At 44.9% G+C, this 21,706-nt stretch overlaps 1 protein-coding gene across 1 annotated transcript in view; it reads right to left on the bottom strand.

Moving 5' to 3' along the window:
• Window positions 1–21,706, bottom strand: part of LOC134396142 (zinc finger protein ZFP2-like) — a 110,629-nt gene that overhangs the window by 47,142 nt on the left and 41,781 nt on the right. The window lies entirely within an intron of this gene.

Genomic DNA, 21,706 nt, shown 5'->3' with positions numbered 1-21,706 from the left:
CTTTAAAAAAATATAACAAAAAAACCAAACAAGTAAAAGATTTAATAAGCAAATAGGGGGGAAGTAGAGGGTGGCTATTTGGAAGAATCTTTGGAACGTAAGTCATATGCAGATAGACAGACCTCAAAAATATATCTGCATAATCCCCACATGAAGAGCCCATCTGTGTATCCTCCCCTTACGTACCTGCCCGGACCCTAAGGTCATCCTCAGGGGTTCTTCTCCGTGAGCCCCTGCCAAAGGAAGTGAGGCAGGTGGCTACCAGGAGCAGGACCTTCTCTGCTGTGGCACCCCGGCTGGGGAATGAGCTCCCTAAGGAGGTTCGCTTGGCACCTACATTATATTCTTTTAGACACCTTTTTATTCTCCCAGTATTTTAACAGTCCATAAATTAATTTTAACTTTGCTATTTATATTTGTATTTTTGCATTGCTGCTGTTTTTATCTTGGTTGTGCTTTTATACTGTATTTTATATTATGGTTTTATACTGTTCTTTTATACCTTGAATTATCTTAATTTTGTAAACCACCCAGACACCTTCGGCTATTGGGCAGTATAGAAATGCTGTTGAGCCAGAATCTGGCTTCCTGGAACTTGAGCCGTTATTCCGTGTCCTGCACTCTGGGAGGATCGAAAAGAAGTCCTGGCCCTCTTCTATCATGTCTCTCCTCAATCTTCTCTTCTCCAGGCCAAACATGCCCAGTTGTTTCAGTCTCTCTGCATAGGGCTTTGTTTTGCATTGCAGAAGTCTCTTTCAGTCTCACATTTTCTTGAGTTTATAGGGTTTTTTTTAACGTTGCCTAAAAGTGATGCCTTCATTGATGGTGGTGGGGAAAAATAAGGATGTTTAGTCCCATTTTGCCGATGTGGGGAGAGGAGACGGAGAGAAGCTTACAACGACCCTGTAATATAAGAAGCCTCATGGGACTTATTATCCCACATCACAGACTGAACAGAGGATGAGATCCGCTACTGACACACAGAGAAAGTCGCATATAGTAAGCTTGCAATACAGGCCACTATTAACAGCCGGTTGTGGCAAAGAAGCCGAGGCTTTTCAGAACAACCTTGCAACCCTAATTCAGTGGTTTTATCCCCCCTTATCTAGGGTGACCATATGAAAAGGAGGACAGGGCTCCTATATCTTGAACAGTTGAATTGAAAAAGTAATTTCCGCAGGTGGCCTTTGTACATATGGGGAACCTGGTGAAATTTCCTCTTCATCACAGCAGTTAAACCTGCCCTCTTTTAAATCTGGTCACTCTAGTATAGCTCCTGCAGCTTTAACTGTTGTGATGAAGAGGGGATTTCATCAGGTTCTCCTGCTGAAATTCCCTTTTCTATGCAACTGTTAAAGATACAGGAGCCCTGCCCTCCTTTTCATAGGGTCACCCTACCTTATCACAGGTGGGGACCGAGACACCGCTCCTTACAGCGCAATCCTATGTGGGTCTGCCCAGAAGTCTTACGCATTTTTAGCATTTACCCTCCACCCTGCAGCCAGAAAGGCTCCCAGACTGCCTTTCGTATCGATATCTTATTCCCGAGCAAGTTTGCAGCCTTTAAGGACGAGCCCTGCTCCAGCCCCCGGGGATGCAGCCACGTAGTGCTTTCGCTACGGCAGCCACAGAGCTCAAAGGAGCGCCCCAATCATACCGGAAGCGACGAGGAGCCCGGTGTGATTCTCGGCTTGCTTTCTCGTTCTCGGCTGCTCTCAGCTCGGTTTTGGAGGCCGGACCGTGGTCAGTCCGAGGAGGGGAGATCTAGCAGGGATCCCAGGACGCCCTCCTCGCTCCGCTGGTTGGCTGGAAGGGGGCAGCGGGAAGCTGCCGCTGTTTCTGCGAGAAATCCCCACCTTCTCTCTCGCGGGTTCCTCCTTCTCCTCCTCCGCCTCCTTCCCTCCTTCTATGGGGCAGGCGAGGCGCACCATGGCCGCCCTCTGCCGGATGGCTCAAGAGTTACAATTGCCCAGACCCACAAACAGACAAAACCCTCGAAAGGATGCAAAAGAATACTCCTTTGCACACTTTCAGATGGAGTGTGCCAAATCGTTGCCAAAATAGCTCGTTCTCTGGTGTACCAAGTCCAATTCAGCACACAATTTATTAATTTTTATTTATGTATTAATTACTGGGCATGTTTAGCCTGGAGAAGAGAAGATTGAGGGGAGACAAGATTGAGGGGAAACATGATAGCACTCTTCAAATACTTAAAAGGTTGTCACACAGAGGAGGGCCAGGATCACTTCTCGATCCTCCCAGAGTGCAGGACACGGAATAACGGGCTCAAGTGACAGGAAGCGAGATTCCGGCTGGACATCAGGAAAAACTTCCTGACAGTTAGAGCAGTACAACAATGGAATCAGTTACCTAGGGAGATTGTGGGCTCTCCCACACTAGAGGCCTTCAAGAGGCAGCTGGACAAGCATCTGTCAGGGATGCTTTAGGGTGGATTCCTGCATTGAGCAGGGGGTTGGACTCGACGGCCTTGTAGGCCCCTTCCAACTCTGCTATTCTATGATTCTATGATTCTACATTTCTATACCGCCCAATAGCCGGAGCTCTCAGGGCGGTTCACAAAAATTAAAAACATTCAAAATATAAAACAACAGTATAAAACCATAATATAAAATACAATAGAAAAGCTCAACCAGATAAAAACAGCAGTAATGCAAAATTACAAATTTAAAACACCAAGTTAAAAAAAAATATAGACAGTTAAAATGCTGGGAGAATAAAAAGGTCTTCACCTGGCGTCTAAAAGCATATAATGTAGGTGCCAAGTGAACCTCCTTAGGGAGCTCATTCCACAGCCGGGGTGCCACAGCAGAGAAGGCCCTGCTCCTGGTAGCCACCTGCCTCACTTCCTTTGGTAGGGGCTCACAGAGAAGGACCCCTGAGGATGACCTTAGGGTCCGGGCAGGTACATATGGGAGGAGGCGTTCCTTCAGATAACCTGGCCCCAAGCCGTTTAGGACTTTAAATGTTAATACCCGCACTTTGAATCGGGTTCGGACCTGGACTGGCAGTCAATGAAGCTGGAAAAGGACTGGCGTAATGTGGTCTCGTCGACAAGGAGGAGAGGAGATGAAGTATGGGTCAAACAACATTTATTTTGCAGAAGGCACAAGAGCCAATTAATAATAATAACAACAACAATAATGATATATTTATTTATTTATTACCCGCCTCTCCCTTTGGATCGAGGCGGGGAACAACATTAGAACAGGAATCAATACATCTTAAAAATTCTTGATTTAACATTGATCTGGATAACTTTTCAATTGCTGCAAAGCATGTGCCTACCTTGCAAGGGAGGTAGCTACGTATTTATACACTATCTTCTCAGGCGGCTGCGTACTCAGGCACCGTCTAACAGGAAATTCCTAGCTGAAAAGAAAGTACATGGAAATACAGTCACTGTACTTTTGGCAAGCGTCTACTAAAAGAGATAGGCATTCACTGTTCTTTAAGAGAACATTCGCTTGATTTTGGTTATCTAAGAATTTCTTGGCTTCTTAAGACATTTCAATTCTGCAACGTTTCGTTAGCAAGTATCGTTGCAACTCTGGTTGAGAGCTGGGCAATTTTCCAACAAGAAAAGCCTCGTTTATGCACACTTACAGATTACAGTAGAGGATTCTTCAAATGCATGTTTCAGATGCATCTAATGATGTAGCATAAGCCTTAGTAGGGGGACAGGGCTCCTGTATCTTGAACAGTTGTATAGAAAAGGGGGTTACAGCAGGTGTCATTTATATGCACATACAGCACCTGGTGAAACTCCCTCTTCATCACAACAGTTAAAGCTGCAGGAGCCTTGCCCTAGAATCATAGAACAGTAGTTTTGGAAAGGGCCTCTAAGGCCATTGAGTCCAATCCCCTGCTCAATGCAGGAATCCACCTTAAAGCATCCGTGACAGATGGTTGTCCAGCTGCCTCTTGAAGGCCTCTAGTGTGGGAGAGCCCACAACCTCCCTAGATAACTGATTCCATTGTCGTACTGCTCTAACAGTCAGGAAGTTTTTCCTGGTGTCCAGCCAGAATCTGGCTTCCTTTAACTTGAGCCCATTATTCCGTGTCCTGCACTCTGGGAGGATCGGGAAGAGATCCTGGGCCTCCTCTGTGGGACAACCTTTTAAGTATTTGAGGAGTGCTATCATGTCTCCCCTCAATCTTCTCTTCTCCAGGCTAAACATGCCCAGTTCTTTCAGTCTCTCTTCATAGGGCTTTGTTTCCAGACCCCTGATGATCCTGATTGCCCTCCTCTGAACATGCTAGAAGAGATCATGGCCCTCCTCTGTATGACAACCTTTCAAGTATTTGAAGAGTGCCCTCTTTTGTATCTGGTCACTCTAGCTAAAGAGAGCAAGTCTCCTGCAGTTTTAACTGTGGTGAAGAGGGAATTTTACCAGCTGCTGCAAGCATACAAGTGACACCGACTGAAATAATAATAATAATAATAATAATAATAATAATAATAATAATAATTCTTACCTGCCTCTCCATTTTGATCACACCTTTTCTATACAACTGTTAAAGATACAGGAGCCCTGTCCTCCTTTTCATGTGGTCACTGTACTTACTAAGCTAGCATGGACTGGAGCCCATAATAACATCCAATCCTACACAGGCCTACTCAGACATAAATCCCATTGACATCAGTGGGATTTATTTCCATGTAAATGGTATAGGATTCTAGGTGGGGCAAGAACCTTTTGGATACAGTGGGACATACCTCTGAGAAACTACTCATAAAGTTAGGTCACACATGCTATTATTATTATTATTAATAATAATAATATATTTTAATTATTATGTTTTCTGTACCTAACAAATCTAAGCTCTCCCTTCTCCTCCTCTTCACACCACCAAAACATATACATTAGAACATGCTAATTTATGTCTGCAGGGATATCTTTTAAATACCTAGCAATGCAAATTCAACTCTCCCCCTCTTAAGGGCACAGTAGCAGACCAGGTTATTTTGTTTCCTGGTGTCTTGGCCAGAGTGCTAAGAGACTCCGTTGCAACGTAGTATTTTCTCTGTTGTTGTAATAAAGCAATTGGCGAGCAAGCGCTACCTGAGTTGTGTCCAGTCTCTTGATCATGTAAAGGTCTCCACGACACTGACTAGCTGGAAAATCCTGTTCTTTGCTTTGCCAAGCAAGGGGGGGGGAAATGAGGTGCTGTTCCCCTCTTGTTCTTCTGTGAACAATGACGCAGCTAACCCTGAATAATCAAAACTCCCTGGCTTCATTATTGCCAGTCACTAACCGACCCGTATGCTACATTCAGCATCTAAGACCTTCCTCCAAGTGCTTTCTCTGAGGGAGGCTTGGTGGAAGGCAACAAGGGAAAGGGCCTTCTCAGTGATGGCCCCCAAATTATGGAACGATCTCGCTATTAAGGCCCACCTAGCATCAACATTGTTATCTTTTCAGCGCTAGGTTAAAACTGCCCTCTTCTCTCAGGCACTTGGAAGCATACAATGAGTTTTTAATCAGGTCCTGCACTGACATTGGTTGATGGTTTAAAAGTTGTTTTTAGATATACGTTGTCTGTGCTATAATATATTTTATGTAAATGGTTTTGTACTTTGCAAAATGTGTTTTTAATGGTTTTTAATTTTTGTGAGTGCCCAGAGAGCTTCAGCCATGGGGCGGCCTAGAAATATAATAAATGAAATGAAATAATAGAATAGAGTTGGAAGGGGCCTATAAAGCCATCGAGTCCACCTTAAAGCACCTCGGAAAGATGGCTGTCCAGCTGCCTCTTGAATGCCTCTAGTGTGGGAGAGCCCACGACCTCCCTAGGTCAATGGTTTCATTGTCGTACTGCTCTAACAGTCAGGAAGTTTTTCCTGATGTCCAGCTGGAATCTGGCTTCCTGTAACTTGAGCCCGTTATTCCTTGTCCAGCACTCTGGGAGGATCGAGAAGAGATCCTGGCCCTCCTTTGTGGGATAACCTTTCAAGGATTTGAAGAGTTCCATCATGTCTCCCCTCAGCCTTCTTTTCTCCAGGCCCAGTTCCTTCAGTCTCTCCTAATGAAGTGATTGCCATCTGCATTTCACCCATAACTGCACTGAAATGTAAGGGAAGCAGTGCACCCCTTTCCAACTTAGTTTTGAGTACCAGTTGGGTATTGACCAAAAAAAGCATTCAAAGGATTCCATCTCCCCACAATCACCAAAACCTCTACATTTCAGGACAGGAAACATTCAGAAGAGAACGCACCCTCTGTCCATAAGCAGAGAGGTGGCAATAGGATAAGCAGCCGTTCCTTCGATCGGACCCATCCATACTGGAAATCTGAGCCTGGGGGACATTTCAGACCTCTCATAAGAAGTCTCACGCCAAGCAGTTACACTCCCAGTTCCCAGTGCGGATGGACTGACAGATCCTGTTTCCAATTGAAGGTGGTCATTCCGCAGGAGGGGTGACCACTACAGGGCAGATAAAACTTTGTGTGGTGTTACACCTCACAAGCCAGTTCCGAAATGTATGTCTGAGGTTTGTAAGTCTGTGGTTTTTAGAATGTCTGAAGGAGGGGGAGGAGTGATATATAAGGGAATGACTGAGGGGATTGAAGGAGACTTTGTAGGTACTCTTAGAGTTGTTAGAGTTGTCTCTGTGTGTTAGCTCTTGGTGTTTAGAGTACTTAAGTTCTGGAGAAATTGAGGTTCAGGGTAGAGAGTGGTGTCTTTGGAGTGTGGTGTGCACATAGTTGATATATATTAATCAATACTGATAATAAAGAAAGTTCAAGAGTGATTGTGTGAAAGGAAAGTGTGTATGTGAATGGGTGAAAGGATTGCATGAAAGGTTTCAAAAAGGTTTTTAAATGTTTTATTTTGAAACAAAGCTTGTGAACTTTTAAAATACATTTAAATTATTTTGTTTTTTAACTACCACAAAAACCCCACGTGTGTTTGGCATTTATACATTTAGCACCCACTCTGACAATAATTCACCTCAGCACAGATAACTCACAGTGTATTATTTTATCATTGAAATCCTTCTCCATTTAACCCCTTCCTCCACATAGTTTGGAGGAAGGCCGTGTTTGTCCCTTGCCTCAGGCATATCAAGTGGTGGTGCTTGGCTTGAGCAGGGAGTAGCCACGGCCAGGCCTGGTGTTCAGAGCCTGTGTCATGGCACTTTGCCCCAAAGAAATACATGGGACAGAGCAACTGCATCCCCTCCACTTTGCTGATCATAGCTTTGCCACTGAAAGTGGTTCTGGAATGGGAACCATAGAAATAAAGCAAAAGGTGGGGAATACTTTTGTCTGCACACCGAGTTTCATTGGTTTTTTGGAAGCTTTGGGGATCTCTCTCCTTAGGGTGGGTAATGATGACATCACTGATAGGATGCAGTGTGCAAATCAAGCACTTAGAAACATAGAATCATAGAATAGCAGAGTTGGAAGGGGCCTCCAAGGCCATCAAGTCCAACCCCCTGCTCAATGCAGGAATCTACATAAAAGCATACCTGGCAGATGGTTGTCCAGCTGCCTCTTGAAGGGCTCTAGCATGGGAGAAGAGCCCACCAACTCCCTAGGTTACTGTTTCTATTGTTGTACTGCTCTAACAGGAAGTTTTTCCTGATGTCCAGCTGGAATCTGGCTTCCTTTAACTTGAGCCCGTTATTCCGTGTCCTGCACTCTGGGAGGATCGAGAAGAGATCCTGGCCCTCCTCTGTGTGACAACCTTTTAAGCATTTGAAGAGTGCTCTCATGTCTCCCCTCAGTCTTCTCTTCTCCAGGCTCAACATGCCCAGTTCTTTCAGTCTCTCCTCATAGGGCTTTGTTTCCAGACCCCTGATCATCCTCGTTGCCCTCCTCTGAACTCCCTCCAGCTTGTCTGCATCCTTCTTGAATCGTGGAGCCCAGAACCGGACGCAATACTCAAGATGAGGCCTAACCAGTGCTGAATAGAGGGGAACCAGGACCTCATGTGATTTGGAACCACTTAATGGTTGCAGATTAGCAAAATTAGAACCTCCGGCCCACCACACTCACAAAGCAGAAGCAGAGACAGGCATTCATATCCTGGGTCTTTTTAGGATGGACAGGTTTTATTAAAAAAATGTGCAGTGCTTCCTGCATTAGGAGGGAAGAAATAAACTGTATCATACACAATGGTTCAGATAATGAAGATAGGGAGGCATGTGAGGCTGGCAATTATTACACAAACATCATAGATAGGGACAGATGAGATCGAGTTATTTCCAATGAAACCTGTTCCTGATCATTCTCAAGCCTTCTCCCTTTGGCTACTATGATGTCCAAAACATCTCTCAGCTGGGGCCTTCTCTACCCGTTGCCTTCCCCGGCCGTTATTACCTTTCCCCCAGCTAGCTGGGTACTCATTTTGCGTATGGGTTTTTGTGAAAACTTTTTCCTCCACCCCACCCCACCCCCAGTATGGTATATTCATTGGGATTCTCTCTGAAGCTTAATCATTGCATCTTTTTCAATGAAACTCTTCCTATACTCGCTGTATCTCTCAAAGAGATATGAGCCAATGAGAAGTGCCTCCCACACTATAGGCATTTGAAAGATTCCCCTTCTGCACGGATTCTCTGATGATCGTTCAGGTGCACTCTCTGACCGAACCTTTTCTCACACCAAGGACTTTCAGACGGTCAGTATGAATTCTCCGATGTCTCTTCAAATATATACTCCGACTGAGGCGTTTCCCACACTCAGGACATTTGTATGGCTTCTCCCCAGTATGAATTCTCTTATGGCTCTTCAAATCTCCTCCCTGATTGAAGCATTTCCCACAATGAGAACATTCGTACGGTTTCTCCCCGGTATGTATTCTGTGATGTCTTATCAAGTTCTCTTTCCGACTGAAGCTTTTCCCACACTCAGGACATCTGAACGACTTCTCTCCAGTATGAATACTCTGATGGATCTTCAAACTTGATCCCCGAGTGAAGCATTTCCCACAATGAGTACATCTGTATGGTTTCTCACCAATGTCCATTTCTTTAGCTCTCAGTAAACCATTTCTAAAACTGAATATTTTCCTGCCATCAGGGCATCCATGCCTCTTCTCTCCAGTATGAAGTTCCTTATGATTCATCAAATGTTCTCGCTGACTGAAGCAATTCCCACAATGAGAACATGCATAAGGTCTCTGCTCACTTTGAATATCTTCATTTCCCTTTAGAGGTTTTGTATGACTAAAGCTTTTCCCACACTCAGGAGAATTATTAGCTTTCTCCTCTGTGCGGTTACTTTCATTTCTGTCAAAATTACCTCCTTTCCCATATTCATTCTCTCCTATTATGGTTCTCCGTTTATCAAAGTATAAATTTTGCTGGAGAGTTTCCTCTGAGACAGGGAATTCATTGTAGTCCCCCCTGGTAGCTATCATATCAAGTTCCAATCTGTAGTGATACCTTCTACCATACTTGGAGAACATGGGCGTGTTTTCCCTTCTGCGTCCTTTGGAAGGCTGCCTCATTTCAGCTGGAAGGCCTTCTGGGAGTCCATTACATTCCTTCTCTCTCTCCCCTGGCTGCTTCCACGGTTCCTCTTTGGACTTGCCTCCTTCTTCCTGCATCTCAGCCCTCTCCAGCACAATCGCTTGGCTTTTCTGTGGGGCTGTCCTGGGCATGTCCTCTGGCTCATTTCCTCCACACTGAGAATTCTCCATCTTGACTTGACTTCCCTTCTCATTACCTGCAAAGACAGAAAGAGGAATTTTACCCATACTCTGTGACCTCAGTTCAATAACACTATAACCTCCTTCTGCCAGGTTTCTCCTTCTAAGGCTTTTCTTAGAGCCGTGCTGGATTAGAACAAGGGTCCATCTAATCCAGCACTCTGTTCACACAGTGGCCAACCAGCTGCCGACCAGGAACCCACAAGGAGGACACAGTGCAACAGCACTCTCCCATCCATGTTCCCCAGCAACTGGTGCACACAGGCTTACCCCTTTTAAAGCCATCCACATTGGTGGCCATCGCTACATTTCGTGGTAATGACTTCCATCATTTAATTATGGATTTTTTGTGAAGAACTCCTGAATCTCCCACCAATTGTTTCATGGGATGAACCCACTGATTCCTAGTATTATGAGAGAGGGAGAAAAATGTCTCCCTTTCCACATTCTCCACACCAGGCATCATTTTGTACACCTCTATCTTGTCTCCCCTCAGCCTCCTTTTTTCCAAGCTAAACAATCCCAGTTGATGTAACCTTTCCTCGTAGGGGAGATGCTCCAGCCCCTTGATCATTTTCGTTGCCCTTTTCTGCACTTTTTCCAGCTCTACAATATCTTCTTTTAACGTTGGTGACCAGAACTGTACACAGTATACTAAGTATGGTCGCAACGTAGATTTGTATAAGGGCAGTATGATACTGGCCGTTTTATTCTCAATTTCTTTTCTAATAATGCCTAACATGGAGTTTGCCATCTTTACAGTGTCTGCACACTAGGTTGATATTTTCATCGAGCTGTCCACCATTTATTTATTTATTTAGAATGTTTATATACCGCTACCCATTGAAAAATTTCGGAGCGGTGTACAAGGTAAAATGAAAATAAAAACAGAATAAAACAGTTAAAACAAAATTTAAAAAGAAGCAAAAAATCAGAAATCCAAGGCTGCATGTTAAAGAAAGGCTTCTTGGAGTAAAGATGTTTTCAGGAGGCGCCGAAAGGAGTACAAGGTCTTTTTTCTTGTTCAGTCACCAGGTTATACTTGAAGTTGGCATTTTTGCCCCTACGTGTGTCACTTTACACCTACTTATATTGAACCGCATCTGCCATTTGGATGCCCACTCTCCCAGCTTGGAGAGATGCTTTTTATTTTAAACAATTTAAATAATGGGGTGTCATCGGCAAACTGGGCCACTTCACTGCTCACTCCTAATTCCAGATCATTTATGAACAAGTTGAAAAGGATTGGTCCCAATACCGATCCTTGTGGGACCCACTATTTACTTCCTTCCGTTGGGAGAATTGACCATTTATTCCTACTCTCTGCTTTCTGTTCTTTAACCAGTTACTGATCCATAAGAGGACCTCCCCTCTTATTCCATGACTGCTAAATTTGCTAAAGAATCTTTGTTGATGGAATTTTTCAAAAGACTTTTTGAAGTCCGAGTAAGCAATATCCACCGAAGCAGTCCTTTTCCCATGTTTATTGACACTTTATTTCCCCCCTCCTTCCCAATCCCCTTTCCTTTTGTGTCATGTCTTTCAGATTGTAAGTCTGTGGGCAGGGACTGTCAAGAAATATTTTTGTAAGCCACCGTGAGAGCTTTTTTTTGGCTGAATAGCGGGATAAAAATGCTTAAATAAATAAATAAATAAATAAATAAAAACTCGAAAAGATTAACGAGACAGAAGAATGAAATTTGATAGGGATAAATGCCAAGTTCTACAACTAGGAAATAGAAACCAAATGCACAGTTACAAGATGGGGGATACTTGGCTCAGCAATACTACAAATGAGAAGGATCTTGGAATTGTTGTAGATCGCAAGCTGAATATGAGCCAACAGTGCGATATGGCTGCAAGAAAGGCAAATGCTATTTTGGGCTGCATTAATAGAAGTATAGCTTCCAAATCACGTGAAGTACTGGTTCCTCTCTATTCGGCCCTGGTTAGGCCTCATCTAGAGCAGGGGTCCCCAACCCCTGGTCAACAGACCAGTCCCAGTCCGTGGCCTGTTAGGAACCCACCCACCCCAGTGTACCTGGGCGCAGGGCACCATCTCGCCTGCCCAGCCAAAGCGAAGGCAGGACGCTGGGGTGGGGGCGGCGGCTTCGGAACGGCGCCCCCGGCCAGTAGCTGTTCTGGGAAAGCGACTTCCAGGTGCGCCGTTCCGAAGCCGCCCGCCTGCCTCAGCGTCCTGGCTTCGCTTCGGCTGGGCATCCAGCCGAAGCGAAGCCAGGACACTGGAGTGGGGTGGGTGGGGGTGGCTTTCCAAAACCATCCCCTCAACACACACACACACACACGGGTCCGTGGAAAAATTGACTTCCACGAAACCGGTCCCTGGTGCCAAAAAGGTTGGGGACTGCTGATCTAGAGTATTGCATTCAGTTCTGGGCTCCACAATTCAAGAAGGACGCAGACAAGCTGGAGCGTGTTCAGAGGAGGGCAACCAGGATGATCAGAGGCCTTCAAGAGGCAGCTGGACAAGCATCTGTCAGGGATGCTTTAAGGTGGATTCCTGCATTGAGCAGGGGGTTGGACTCGATGGCCTTGTAGGCCCCTTCCAACTCTGCTATTCTATGACTTACTTTTGTGGAAGCAGTGTTGATTCTTTTTCAATAGGACTTGTCCTTCTACATGCTTACAAATTTTGTCTTTAATAATGCTTTCAACCAATTTACCTAGAACAGACGTTAAGCTAACCAGCCTGTAATTTCCAGGATCTCCCCCCCCCCCCCGGGATCCTTTTTTAAAAAAATGGTGTTCTCTTTTGCATCTTTCAATACTTTTCAGTTCAACAAATGGCAAATCCAATCAGATGACGCTGACTATATTTTCTGGGCTTGAGCAGAAGAGCTCCTTACCCGAAGAATCTACATTCCCCTCCTCCTCCTCCTGCAGGACTTGCCAGATTATGGTCTGTTGGCCCGGCTGGGCCAAACTCCGCTTGACTATCTGCGAAGCCAGGCTCATTTCCTTGAGACCCGTCAGTTCCTGAAAACAAAAGACAGCCATCAGATTTGCTTGAAGAAAGAATATTAACACATTCATCCCAACACCACGGACCACTAATTTGGCAACCATCAACCCAATGAGAAATATTCAATAAAACAAAGAAAAGGAGAAAATGTCTCCACCATCCCAACATTTGCAAATATCGTTTCACAGCGTCTGAGATTTGGGAACATAGGTCCCATGCTTGCAACATTCAGCTGCCTCTAGTTCCAATCCTGTGTACACCTGGGAGATTAGTACCCTTTAAATCAGTGGTTCCCAAAGTGGGCGGTACTGCCCCCTTGGGGGGGGGATTGCACAGGGGGGCGCTAAGAGGCAAAGGGGCAGCAGGGGGGCGCTCGAGGTGGTTTTTTCCGAGAAGTGCCTCTCCAGCAGGTCTTAAAACCCAGGGACATTTTTATGAGAGAAGGTAGTTTGGTCCCAAGCCATATAGGGGAAGAATCCACACATGTATTAATACCATTTAAGAAGAGTCCTTTTAACGGTGAATTGAAATATTTCAAAAGCACCAAAACGCTAATGAAGAGACATACCCTGCTTGGTGTGCCCCGCCACGCCGGCTGCAAAACAGAGGCGTTTGCTCTCTTTTCCCTCCCTCCCTTGGCAAGCCTGTGGCAAGTGCTTCGGAGTTTGAATAAATATTCAATTAATTGTTACTGTTTTGAATTTTATTGTTATTATCTTCCTTAGTGGGTCGTTGAAAACTGCTATTCTGAATAATGATTTTTATAGTGTAGGGTAGGGGGCGCTGGGCATGAGTTTGTGGAACCAAGGGGGCGGTGACCTGAAAAAGTTTGGGAACCACTGCTTTAAACGTTCTTCCAGCTGCTTTATGGTGAGCACATCTCATGGATGTGCATCTAAAGAAATCAAGCAATGGGTTGGCTAGCCATTACAGCATTTGCGGCACCCTGACTCCTATATGCTCCCAACCTTGCACATAACAAAATATTTCTTTGGGGCAAAGTTTTATCTGCCCTGTAGTGGTCACCCCTCCTGTGGAATGACCACCTTCAATTGGAAACAGGATCTGTCAGTCCATCCGCACTAGGAGTGTAACTGCTTGGCGTGAGACTTCTTATGAGAGGTCTGAAATGTCCCCCAGGCTCAGATTTCCAGTATGGATGGGTCCAGTCGAAGGAACGGCTGCTTATCCTATTGCCACCTCTCTGCTTATGGACAGAGGGTGTGTTCTCTTCTGAATGTTTCCTGTCTTGAAATGTAGAGGTTTTGGTGATTGTGGGGAGATGGAATCATTTTAATGCTTTTTTTTTTTGTCAATACTCAACTGGTACTCAAAACTAAGTTGGAAAGGGGTGCACTGCTTCCCTTACATTTCAGTGCAGTTATGGGTGAAATGCAGATGGCAATCACTTCATTAGGAGAGACTGAAAGAACTGGGCCTAGAGAAGAGAAGACTGAGGGGAAACATGATAGCACTCTTCAAATCCTTGAAAGGTTATCCCGCAGAGGAGGGCCAGGATCTCTTCTCAATCCTCCCAAAGTGCAGGACACATAATAGTGGGCTCAAGTTACAGGAAGTCAGGTACTGGCTAGACATCAGGAAAATCTTCCTGACTGTTAGAGCAGTACAACAATGGAACCAATGACCTAGGGTGGTCGTGGGCTCTCCCATACTAGAGGCATTCCAGGTGCCGCTGGACAGCCATCTTTCAGGGGTGCTTTAAGGTGGACACAATGGCCTTATAGGCCCCTTTCCAACTCTATTATTCTATGATTTATTGTATGAAATGGCTGCATTAAGACAACATCATAGTCAACGATGAGAATCAACTCAACAGCTGTTTATCTAGGGGGTATTCCCTACACAATAGTAATAATAATCAACCGTGGTGTGAATTAGGGTCAGCGTTCAGTTGACACACTCATTCCCTGCCCTTTCGTCCACCATCAGTCCTCCCACTAGTATCCCATCAGCCACTGCTGCCGAAAAATTATCCTGCCAGCTGGACTAGAGTGGCAGCAGCAGCCACTTTGACTCTTTTGCTTTGCGACTCTGTGGCTGACAACCCCAACGGTGGCTGATGAAATAATCCATGGTTCACGCCACACAACACGATAACCAACAGTGGTTCAAGCAGCCAACTCTGCACAGTGTTGGTTCTTTGCATGGGTTATTTCGGCCCAATAACCCATGTTATTTAAAAAAATCCCTCCACACAACACGATAACCTACAGTGAATTAAATAAGCAACCACTGACTATTTAAACCACCGTTGATTATTGTGTTGTCTGAACCCAGTCAATGACTCACCAGAATGTCACATACCTCTTTCACACCAGTTTGGTCCATTTCCAATTCTTAGGGTGATCACATTTATTGCTAATTTCATTTCTAAAATCCCCAGGGAGGGAGTTCTTTTAAGGGTTGTGCTCAAGAGGGGATTTTGGCACATTCAGCAGTGGGGAACGATGCTTCTGCTGAAATTCCCTTTTCCTTACAACTACTGAAAGCTCAGGAGCACTTTCTTATCATATAGGGAAGTAGCCAGGAACTTAATATTAGTACTCATAAGTACATAAGAGCAGCCTTCCTGGATCAGACCAAGGGTTCACACAACTGTTGACCAGGGACCCACAAGCAGGACACAGTGCAACAGCACCCTCCCACCCATGTTCCACAACAACTGGTATATACAGGCTTACTGCGTCTGGTAATGGAGGTAGCACATAGCCATCAGGGCTAGTAGCCACTGATAGCCTTCTCCTCCAGGAATTTATCCACCCCCTTTTAAAGCCATCCAAATGGGTGGCCATCACCACATCTTGTGGTAGTGAGTTCCAGAGTTTAACTATGCGCTGTGTGACTTAAGTACTTCCTGTCCTGAATCTCCCACCAATCAGCTTCATGGGATGACCCCTTTGGGAGAGGGAGAAAAATGTCTCCCTATCCACATTCTCCACACCAGGCATAATTTTGTGCACCTCTACCATGTCTCTCCTCAACCTCCATTTCCCCCCTTGCACAGGCTTCTCAACAGCTGGTTCCTTTTACCATGCCTGAAGAACCTGTGGCCCTCCAGGTATTGTTGGATTCCAACTCCCATCAGCCATAGTTAACATGGCCACAAGTAATGGCAGCTAATGGTAGGTTAATTAAGCCAGGATTTGCTGGGATGCACACTGTGCGTAAGCCAATTTGATTTTCTTTAAACAACCTCCAATTGGGCCGATCAGAGATTGTGAGCATGATGTGTGACCTCGGGCAGATGGGTTGTTTAGGGGCTAAACAACCCAGTGTTTAACCCAACAACAAAGCATGGGTTAACCACTGGGTTGTGCAGCCTCAAAACAACCAATTAGTCTGCATTTGCACGACATGCTTACAACCACTAATCGGACCAATTGGAGATTGTTTACAGAAACTGGAAGGTGCTTGCAGGCGGTGTGTGTCCCCTCGAACCATGGGTTAAATAATCCACAATTTGCTTATGTGATGCATGAACTGGGACTGTGAATCCTTACCCAGGACATTGATCTTCACAGCACCATTTTGCCTTGCTTCTTTGTAGATTTGTCCCTTTGTAACACCCAAGGGCTCTTCCTCTGCGTCCAGGTAATCACCAGAGTGCTCCATCAATGACCCCTGAAAGAGGTAGAATTATCTCACCCAGAATGGAGGGACATGGGCTGGAAGAGCAACAGCTATGGACAAGAAATGCCTTCTGCTAATCAATCTTTTTTTCTTGTGGGTACAATTCAATGAAAAATAATAGTAAATAATAATATAGAGGAACTTGTCTTCTGCTGCTCCCAGACTGTGGAATGGCCTGCCGGAGGAGATTCATCAACTTAACAGTATTTTAGCATTTAAGAAAGCTATAAAGACTGATCTCTTCTGGCAAGCCTATCCAGTGGAATTTTAGGATGCTTTTTAGGATGTTTTAACAATGCATACTAAGTTTTAATCATCATTTTGATTTCATTTCGACGCCAACATTGATTTCATTTCGACTCCAAATAAAAACATGGCTTTTTAACAAAGCCTTTGATGGTTAAACTCACTGGCACATTGTTTTAACTGCTTTTATTGCTTTTAAATTATATATTGTTTTAACTTGGATCATGGTTTAATTTGTTTTTAACTGTGCATATTTATGGTTTTATGCTGTATGTTTTTATCTGTACGCCACTCTGAGATCTTAATGATATAGGGCAGGATATAAATGTTTTAAATAAATAAATAAAATAAATTTTATATATTTTATACTTACAGTTGTTCCCTGCCTCGATCAAAATGGAGAGGCAGGTAAGAAATAAAATTATTATTATTATTGCTTACCCCCCTCTCCCTCTATTGTTGTTGTTATTATTATTATTATTATTATTATTATTATATTTATATTTATATAGCACCATCAGTGTACATGGTGCTGTACAGATCGAGGCAGGGAACAGTATCAGATATAGAAATACTATAAAATATATAAAACTGATTAAAAACATATAAAACGAATACATTATTAAAATAACAGCCAGACATTTTAAAATTCAACTGGGTAGGTCTCAACAGCTCTCATTTTTATTAGGCTGCTTCTAGGCCAATTAAACTACATAATTCTGAAGACTCCCACCCCACCACTGGCCACCACAATTCCCAGAGGTGCCTGGTTACTGCCATTTTTGCTGCATCTACATGTTGAGAAAAGCTGCAATTCTGAATTTCGCCTCATCATGAAGCTTCTCAATGCACAATGGAACTGCCCCAAATAAAATGCGGCAATCTTACCTTACCCTGCAGAACTGTTGTGGCGATAAGGGAGGTAAGTATCTCAAAGGCTCAGTTCAGACAACGCTTTTCTCTACGCAGTGGGAAAACTCCCCTCAATGGTTGAGTTTGTAGAAGCTGCTCCCCACACAACGTGTTCTAACTCCACCATTGTGCGACTGTGGGCTACCGTGGAGTCGAAAGGTTGTCACACAGAGGAGGGCCAGGAACTCTTCTCGATCATCCCAGAGTGCAGGACATGGACTAATGGGCTCAAGTTACAGGAAGCCAGTTTCCAGCTGGATATCAGGAAAAACTTCCTGACTGTTAGAGTAGTATGACAATGGGACCAGTTACCTAGGGAGGTTGTGGGCTCTCCCACACTAGAGGCCTTCAAGAGCAGCTGGACAGCCACCCGTCAGGTATGCTTTAAGGTGGATTCCTGCATTGAGCAGGGGGTTGGATTTGATGGCCTTATAGGCCCCTTCCAACTCTACTATTCTATGATTCTATGAGTAAAATCCATTGTGACATTTGATTGTGACAGTTCCTCCACCCTCTCTCCTCCCCAGGTCCTCCCGATGGTATCCCATCAGCCATTGCTGCAAAAAAACCAATCTTGGTGGCTCTCCTAGAGCGGCACTCCCTCCTTTCGCCGCTCTTGCCAGGGAACTCTGTAGCCAGTGGGAAAAGTCAACTCAACACAACAAAAAACTCCACAGAGCCCACCACACAACCAAACGGTAGTGCAGGAACTCTCTTCTGCACAGCATGAATATTCAGCATGGAGTGTTGTTGTTGTTGTTTTAAAAACTCCACTGTTGTACGGAGTGCTCCCACCACACAACACATTTCTCAATGGTGGTGTTAAAAACTCCACTGTGGAGTTCTAAAACCATTGTTGAGAACTGTGTTGTCTGAACTGAGCACATAGTTATAACTACTAGTCCTGATCCAGGTGAAATTCTAGTGGTGGGAAAAGCTAGGTGCTTTCCCCACGTTTTTAATGAGAAACTGGATCCAGGCTCAAATCTGCCAGCTCCAGACAGTCTTGGATCATTTCTAATCTGTTTTTTTGGTCCATGTTCGGGACAAAAGCAGCCCTGGTCACCTCTGCGGATGATTTATACAGGGGAATGGACGGGGAAAGTGAAACCCTGTTAGGTTTCCTTGGTGGCTTTCAATATCATTAACCATGGTATTGGCTCTCTAGAATGGGACTGAGACACACAGTCTTATTGCGGATCAAAACCTATCTGGATGTATAAACAGGGACACCAGGAGAGCGACAGAGATTCCATCTCAGAGATTATGGGGATTACATATTAAAACCTCACCGGCCACTTCCTTGTCTTTGCCTCTCGCCGGCTCATCAGGAAGTCCTCGGCCAGGGCCACGGCCTGGGAGCAGGTGTCCGGCCCTCCTGCCCGGATCCAGCCCTGGAGGTCCACTGGCAGGCTGGCCAGGAACTGCTCCAGGATCAGCAGCTCCAGGATCTGCTCCTTGCTGTGTCTCTCCGGCTTCAACCACTGCCGGCAAAGCTCCTGGACTTGGCTGTGAATCCTTCGGGGGTCTCTGACCTCCTGGCAGCAGAATTGCCTGAAGTGCTGGCGCTGCGCCTCCATCCTCAGGGCTTCCCCTCGCAAGATGGCCGCCTTCACTTTCCCATAGTCCTCCTGATCTCTGGCTTCCAGGCTCCGAAAGGCCTCTTCTGATTCCCCACTCAGTGCTGGAAGGAGCCGGGCCGCCCACTCTCCTCTCGGCCACCGGCAGGCCTTGGCCACTTGCTCAAAGGAGGCCAGAAAGGCCTTGGCATCTTCCCATGGGGCAGCTTCTGACATCCCTGGGCTCCCCCCTCCTGTGTGAAGGGGCTGCAGCGTCCTCAGGAACTCCTGCCATTGGGCTTCCCAGCGCTCTTGCATCCTCTTGGATGATGACGCTCTCCATCCTGGTTGCTTTATCATATATTCATGCTGAACTGCACTTGTAGATTTTCCTGCTCTAACTGGTCCTCCTTTTTCTGGGCCAGCAGGGTTTTCTTCCTTCATCACTTTCTCTATGCTCTCAAATCCAGAGTTATTCAAATTAAATCAGTTTTAGCAGAATACCCTAAGAGATAAGCAAGAGTTGGAAAAAATAATTTTGAAAAACAGCAGGAATGTACTGTTCCAGCTGCTTGGGCTGTTTTAAAAATATGACACAGAGCCAGAAGAAGTGAAAGATTTGTTATCAAATGGGTGCAAAATGTAGGAGGGAAATCCTGTGGGTATTTGGGAGAATCTTTGGAAGATCATGACAAAATGGTACTTGAGTACAACAATAATTTTAAAAAATTAACATTTATTCTTCTGCCTGTTGGAAGTGCAAAAAAGACAGGAGACTATTATCCCCTATGGTGAGAATGTCCTGTGACTAAAAGATACTTGAGAAAAATAAAGTAAAAATAATAGAAAAGATCTTAAGAGACAAGATTACATTGCACCGGATTTCTTTTTCTTTTAAAGGAACTTGGCCAAGTACGCCAAGAGCTAGGAGGCTGCATATCTATTGTGGCAAGGTAAGTAAAAGTCAGTAAAAGACATATGGATAAAATATGGGATTTGACCATTATGGCCGGACTAAGACATTATATAAGGACGAAAGAGACAAGACAGAATTGTTCAACGGGAATCAGTTCATTGAATATTGTAAAAATAATTTAATTTTTCTCAGTGTGAAATATTACTTCTCAGTATTCTGAAACTGGTAGTATATCTGCACACAAAGCAGTTAAGGGCACAGTCCTATGGAACTCAAAGGACTTCCAAGCTTCCTATGTCCTGCTGATCTGCATTTTCACTAGTTGGGCTTTTCAGCCCATCAAGCAAGGGTGTTTCGGGGGGAGGAAGAGGAAGAGAAAAGGAGGCTGGAGGAGGCTCAAGATAACTCGTATCCTGGCCTCATAGAATCACAGAACAGTAGAATTGGAAGGGGTCTATGAGGCCATCTAGTCTAACCCCCTGCTCAATGCAGGAATGCACCTTAAAGCATCCCTGACAGATGGCTATGCAGCTGCCTCTAGGGTGGCAGAGCCCACAACCTCTCTGGTCTCTTCCCCTCTGCCCACTGGAATACTCCCTTTCCTCCCCCTGTGAGGTTGCTTTTCCGACCTCAGAGAAGCAACTGGTGTGGTTCTTTCATAGGATTGCTTCTAAAGCAATCCTATGAAATCTTAACACAGATTAACACATTAGGAAAATAAAAACAATGGGGGGAGGGATGCAAGCCTAGGGAGCAAGTGATGACCCTTCCAGAAGGTGAATTCAAGACAAAATTCTTTGCTCTCAATTTATTTATTTATTACATTTATATACCGCCCCATAGCTGAAGCTCTCAGGGCGGTTTACAATTCTCTTTGCACTCAGTTCTTTGCTAGAGACACAGAGAAACAGATCCAAAGACTGGTTTCCCACATAATGCTACCCTGTATGGGGAAAATGTAATACTATCCTGTATGGGGGAAATCCTTTTTGTGAACCGCCCAGGGAGCTTTGATGTTGGGCGGTATAAAAATGCAACAACAACAACAACAACAACAACAATGATGATGTAAGGATAGTAGGGTGACCATATGAAAAGGAGGACAGGGCTCCTGTATCTTTAACAGTTGCATAGAAAAGGGGATTTCAGCAGGTGTCATTTGCATATATGGGGAACCTGGTGAAATTCCCTCTTCATCACAGCAGTTAAAGCTGCAGGAGCTATACTAGGGTGACCAGATTTAAAGGAGGGCAGGGCTCCTGCAGCTTTAACAAGTGTGATGAAGAGGGAATTTCACCAGGTTCCCCATAGATGCAAATGACACCTGCTGAAATTCCCTTTTCTATGCACCTGTTAAAGATACAGGAGCCTGATCCTCCTTTTCATATGGTCACCCTAAAGGATAGTACATCCCATTAACCTTCTGTTTACTAGTGACAGGCCCTTACTTCCTGTATTGTTAGCTCAATATTGCAAATAAGGAAGCGGACATGGAGAGAGGATTGCATGTCTACTCCGAATTAAGTCTCACCTCCCCCCAGGTAAGTGTGTGTGTGGGATGGCAGCCTTTAAAGGCAGCCCTGTACCACCCACTAGCAGGCAACTAACTAGCACTCTTTCCACAGCGACAACCGAGCTCGAGGGAGCACCCAAACCATACCGGAAACGACGAGGAGGCCGGTGTGACTCGGCTGGCTTTCTCCGCTGCTCAGCTCCGTTTGGACGGCTGCAAGGACCTCAGTCCGGGGAGTTGGGGAG

The sequence above is a fragment of the Elgaria multicarinata genome, chromosome 3 (assembly GCF_023053635.1).
Source record: "Elgaria multicarinata webbii isolate HBS135686 ecotype San Diego chromosome 3, rElgMul1.1.pri, whole genome shotgun sequence".
NCBI lineage: Eukaryota > Metazoa > Chordata > Lepidosauria > Squamata > Anguidae > Elgaria > Elgaria multicarinata.
Note: the sequence above shows the minus strand (reverse complement) of the source record. Positions and strands in the feature narration are given on the sequence as shown.